At 40.0% G+C, this 6,356-nt stretch overlaps 1 pseudogene; it reads right to left on the reverse strand.

Moving 5' to 3' along the window:
• Positions 1-1,602: 1,602 nt before the first annotated feature.
• LOC144457635 (L-lactate dehydrogenase A chain pseudogene) lies at positions 1,603-4,948 on the reverse strand (annotated as a pseudogene).
• Between the last annotated feature and the right edge of the window lie 1,408 nt (positions 4,949-6,356).

Here is a 6,356-nt window from a genome sequence, read left to right on the forward strand (position 1 = left end):
TGGGCAAGTCACTTAACCCCAATTGCCCCACCGGAAAAAAAAAAAAGGGATTAACTTGGGTCGTTACTGGTCAGAACTACCCTTTTATTCTGGGCTTATAAAAAGAAGGGGGTCATCTCCAGTCATCCTGATCTATACCTTGCCCTGGACCCATATGGCTCCAGAGGAAAAAGTAAGGCTGGTGACTTTGCATAGCCTTCCCTCACCTAAATCCAGTTTACTTGAAAGTCATCACCTTCCTGATGCCATGGTCATCTTTGAGAATGAAGAACCAACAACAAAAAAAAGGAGAAAGGATCAGAGGAGGAGTTCTATATTTCTCTCCCCTCCTCCCATTTCCTTTTCTGAGACTTTTGGAAATGCAATGTAAGAGTGAACCTGTGTACTAGGATTTGGGGAGGGGGAGCCTGTGTGTACACATAACCTCCTTTACCCCCAGAATCTGCTCATGGCTCTCTTGGGTTAGAGACATATTGTATTAGCATCTGCTTTCACCTAAGTGGCCCAGGAGAAGAATTCTTGGACCCCTGTCTGTTTGGCCCCAGTTATAGAGAGACAGTGACAACTTTTCAATCTGAGAAATGGTAGCAATAAAGAAGAGATCCATGGCTAGGTGGTAGAACCAGCCTCTTGGAAAGAGGATGGGAAATTTGTCAGATAATGTCAAGTTTCCAGGCAGCGCCAGCCTCTTGAAAAGAGCATCCAAGCTTTCTAGGGAGAGAAAGCAGAGTTTCTGGATAGTACAGGTCTTTGGAATCCAGCTTCTAGAGAGAAAGGCTATAGTTTCTGGGGAGAAGAGGATCATACATATAGTCTTCAACCTGGAAAATCAGTAAGACACTAAGCCATCATATGGGGAGAAAAAGACCTTGAGTATGTCTTCCATCATTATTTTTTAATCAGTTATTTGTTGCTTATTCAGTATTTGGGTTAGTAAGACACTTGAGGAATTGGTTGCATCATTGTACCTATATAAATCTTTTTACATGATGTAGAAATTTATATAATATGGGAATTTTATATAATATGGAAATAATAGCTCTGCATTTCCAAAAATCTCAGAAAAGGAAAGGATATGAGGGGAGAGAAATATAGAACTCCTCCTCTGATCTTCTTTCTTCTTTTTATAAGCCCAGAATAAAAGGGTAGTTCTGACTAATAACAACCCAAGTTAATAATTTCTTCACCATTCAAAGATTTTCAATCTCTCATTCTGAAGAAAGTAGGAATGGCTCTACATATACCCTCCCCACCCCAAATCAGGTCCTCTGGAAAGGTCTGCATGGGGCCATGCTGCAGAGCCCTACTGGTGGGGAACACAAAGGTAATCAATGCATCAATAAAGTATTACTTCTATATGGGTTTTGTATCCAGGAACATTGCCTTCTGGACCTATAGGAACCTGTAGCACCTATAAGGCAGGTAGATATATACCTGTGGGGTGCTGGCTGTGCTTGACTTCTTCAAGTAGTCATATCCAGCATCATATACAAACAACAACAGGGTTTAACAAATAGTAGTCACAATGTACTATTTCTCATTTTAAAGTCTAGGAAGAGACTAGAGTGTGTTCACAGGTTTTACATTTCTGGTGTTCAATCACTAATCAGAGGAAGGATTTGGCCTATTTGAAAAGTGCATCATACATAATCCTTTAACTACTGTCATGTTCTCTAGATAGTAAAGTGGCAGCACATTAAAAGGTTCCTTCTGGATTCCCCAAAGAGTATCTGTGCTCTTCTTTAAATGGCCCTCCTCCTCCAGATTCAGGCTTACTTTCACCACATCTGAAATGCCATTCTACCCCAAGACACATGGGACACTAAAGAAGATATAGTTAATGCCATATAGATCTTTAATCATGGTGGAAATTGGATGCACTCTCCTAAGATTCTTCATAATATTTTCTCTTGAACCTGCCACAGATAAGCCAATGGCCCAGGAAGCCCTTCAGCTTGATCACCTCATAAGCATTTTCAACCTCCTTGTTTATGAACATCTTTCCAATTCTCTAAATCAGCATCAGTTCCCAAAGCAGGATAAAGATTTTTGAGAGAGACACTGGCAACATACACACCACTCCACACAGGAACACTGGAGTCTCCATGTTTCCCAAGGACCCATCTATGACAAATTTTTTGTTTTTTAGGCAACTGGGGTTAAGTGATTTGCCCAGGGTCACACAGCTAGTAAGTGTCAAGTGTTTGGTCTGAGGTCGGATTTGAACTCAGGTCCTCCTGACCTCAGGGCCAGTGCTCTATCCACTGCGCCACCTAGCTACCCCCCATCTATGACAAATTGAAGAATGGACACCAAGTCTCTCTCTCATTAGGCAATAAAAATGGGCAGAATCCAGAATGCAACCACTTCCAATAATGGTTTTTAGGAAAGACACTTAGCTTCCAGGCCACATATGTCAAAATATCCACAAGATTGGAAACAATAAGCAGCTTGCAAGTAGGGCTGTATTTAATAATATTGAGGATGATGAATTTAAAGATATTCACATTATGCTGGACCAAATTAAGACAACTTTATCCTTCCTGTTGATGTGCCCTAGCCATAACAACAACCATCTCTGAGTTTGCAGTCACACTGTAATCTTTGTCAGAAACAATTTTTGGTATTTTGGGGAAAAGGCTGCTATATTGGAGATCCATCATCTCTCCCTTTAGTTTGTCTTCTATGACATCAACTAGGGCAAGCTCATTAGCCAAATCCTTCATTATGGTACTGATGGCACATGCCAGGCCAACTGCACCAACCCCAGCAACAGTGATCTTGTTATGGGGAACCTGGTCTTCCTTTAGGACATTCACAATTAGCTGATCCTTGATAGTAGTTCCCATTTGGGGAAATTGAGGTTGCTGGGCAGTCTGTGAAAACTCTGAGTTAGATGTGAGATTTCTGCTCCCAGACTTGTACCTGTCTTCCATTATTGTTGTTGTTCTGTTGTGTCCAACTCTCTGTGATCCTGTGGACCACGGCATACCAATGCTGTTCGTGACGCTTGCTTAGCAAAAGATTTGTTGTTTTCTTCTCCAGGGATTAAGGCAAACAGAGGTTAAGTGATTTGCCCAGGATCACATAGCTGGTAAGTGTCTGAGGCCAGATTTGAACTTGGGTCTTCCTGACTGCAGGCCCAGCACTCTATCCACAGATGCCTCAGTAATGTCCATTATTACCATGAGTTATTCAGACAAGTACAGTGGGCAGAAGATTGCCTCTTCTGAGACCTCAATTTAATTCCATTTCAGGGGGAGTTAAGATAGTGCAGGGGTGAGGAAACTGTGGCCTTCTAGGTCCTCAAGTGTGGCCTTTTGACTGAGGCCAAGTCTTATAGAACAAATCCTTTTATTAAGGGGATTCTTAATAATCCTTAATATTTTAATAATCCTTAATTAATCCTTAATAAAAGGATTTGTTCTTTAAAACTTGGACTCAGTTAAAAGGCCACACTTGAGGACCTAGAAGGCCACATGTGGCCTGAAGACCACAGATTCCCCACCCCTGGGATAGTACCATAAGGTTGAAGGCCTCTGTATATATTTCTGTACTGAAAGTAAGGACCTCCACCTCCCCAGAATGAATGTGTGTGGGTTGTTTCTCTAGCAACTCCCAAGTTAATTTCCCTTCCAAGAGGAATCCAACCCACAGGGTAGTGTTATGAATCTAGAGGCCTGCCTTCCCTGGGGAAAGGTGGAACTTAGCAGAGAGGCAGCCTTTTAACAACTGTTTATGGGTATTTTATATGTATTTTATGAGAGTATTTTATGTGTTTTCTGAATTTTCTGTGGGGTGAAATAAAGGCTGTCCTTCACCTATTATACATTGTTGTTTTGAATGCTGACATAGGAGCTCCGGAATCCTTCTGTGCACATCTGGGAAGACCTTGCTATAAACTATATTCTAGCTATCTTCTGAGAGGTAACCTAGGGCAGTATCAAAATGAGCCAAAGATTTGTGCAAGACTGCTTAAGGGAGAATCAGCAAGGGACTGAACCATATTTTGGGGAGCCACCTTCAGTATTTAAATTGTCTGTGCAGTCCAGATCTTAGGTTGCTAGGCCATAGGTTGTGTGTATGCTGGTTTTTTTTCATTCTGCTTTATTTATTCTGCATTAATTAATACAAAATTTCTCAAGTTTCTCTGAATTCTTCATATCTGTTACACCCTACAGCACTCATTCACTACATATCAAAACTGCCCAACTTCATTTAGAGCTTTTCCAATGTTTGATTACTATTCTTATTGTTTTTTCTTGCTGTTTTCCTAGAAAACTTTGTACTGTAGTAATTTTAAGACGATTCACTGGAAATCCCCATTCCTAATCCCACTCTTAGCAAATGACCTTGCCTCCTATTTCACTAAGGCCATTGAGCATGAACGTCAACATTTGCCTTTATCTCCACCTAACAAGAATATTAATAAGGTGCATTTCTTTAGTGCTTCATAGTTTAGAAAGTGCTATTACATACATTTCCTTATTTGAGCTTCATGACAATCCTACAGGTAGGTAGGGCGGGTATTTCATAGCTAAAACTGATAGAGGTAAGGAGAAAAATTCAAAGAAGTTTAACGATTTGCTCAAGGTGGAGCTAAGATTCTTCTGACTATACTTTTTCTACCATACTATGTTGTATCCCAACATATTTCAATTCATTGAACATGAAGCACTTTCTGTATGCAAGGCACTGTGTTAGTATAACTCCCTCACCATAGAGACATTAGGCTCTGGAAATTGCCTGAATAGACTCTGTCTGTGGTTTTCACTAATTTGATAACATCTTTTTGAACTTCTGAGGAAGAGAAGTCAGAAGATTTATTCCAGAGAGAGATATTTATATATTATAATTGTATCTGTTAGGCAAATGAAAATTTCCTATAAAGAGCAAAGTATATAGACATAATTTATATATTCCTAAATCTAATATAAAAAGCGCTCTCTCTCTCTCTCTCTCTCTCTCTCTCTCTCTCTCTCTCTCTATATATATATATATATATATATATATATATATATATACATATGTTTGCCTTTGCCTTTATTAAGTACTTGTCATATACCAGACATTGTGTTAAGGTCTGTGGATACACATACAAGAAAACAAGATGGTTCCTACTCCCAAGGAGGTTGTATTCTAATAAGGGAAGAGAAAACATAAAGTGGACTTGGAAGGGGGGGGGGAAGAGGTCGGGGGTAGGAGGTATGTATCCTTATATGAGCAAGGTTGCTAGTGAGGAGGTGGAACACTCCAGACAGTGAATTGAACTGGGCATGAAGATGACTAGCGCCCCTCATGAAATGTTGATTCCAGCTGGGGACTTACTAGTCTGGAGAACAGGCCACAGGGTGGAGGCATCTGGAGGTGAGCAAAGCTGCTAGAGAAGAGGAAAAGCAGTCCAGAGAGTGAGTTGGGCAAGTACTTGATGCAACTGAGAACCTATGAAGGATAAGCCTCATGGGGGAAATATCATGAGCCAACCTGCCCTTGACAAGACACACATGGTTATGTTGAGGAGGCTTGGAGCCACCTCCAAAAAAGAGGTGCCTCTTTTCTCCTCTTCCTCCAATGTCGTTGATCCCATCTACTGACTCATGAGGGACTTTGCTTCTACATCATTAACTGCCTTCTACCTCCACCATCTTTAATTTCTCAATTTCCATTGGCTCCTTCCCCTCTGCCTTCACAAACAGGTCTCTCTTTTCTTGAAAAAAAATTGTTTTTAAAAACTCTTAGAACATGCTGCTCTCTCTAGCTACCTCATTAGCTTTTCCTCCCACTGACAAACTTCTCTAATAAGGAGCCTATCCCTACAGCCTCTTTCTCCTCCATGGCAATCTAACTTTAGCTAGACTTCCTCCTTGCTGCCTAATGTGCTATCACAAAAGTCACCAGTGACCTGAAAGCTAAATTCAGAAGACTTGTCTCAAAATTCATTTTTCTTTACTTCTGTACTGAATGTTCTTTTACCTTCAAATCAATACAGTATCTTCTACATCAACCACTGCTTATTTCATTAACTGCTCCTCTTCCTGACTTAATTCTGTACTGTATTGAAGGTTCAGACATTGCTACTTTAGTCTTTTCTCTCTATATTCTTTCCCTTGAAGAGCTATTTTATTATCAATGGTCTTAAAATATCTACAATACAAGGTTTTCTAAGAAAACAGCAAGAAAAAACAATTCAACATGTCCAAAACTGAACATAGCTTTCTTCCTAAATCAGTTTTCTTTTCCATTTTTAGTCAATAATACTGGTTACCCAAGTTTCAAATCCTGAGATCATTTTTGATCCATCATTCTTCAATATTATAAAATGATCAAGTTCTGGGAATCTTTCCTTCAAAATTTAT

This window comes from Phascolarctos cinereus, unplaced genomic scaffold (genome assembly GCF_003287225.1).
Source record: "Phascolarctos cinereus isolate Bilbo 61053 unplaced genomic scaffold, phaCin_HiC Scaffold_5;HRSCAF=322, whole genome shotgun sequence".
Lineage (NCBI taxonomy): Eukaryota > Metazoa > Chordata > Mammalia > Diprotodontia > Phascolarctidae > Phascolarctos > Phascolarctos cinereus.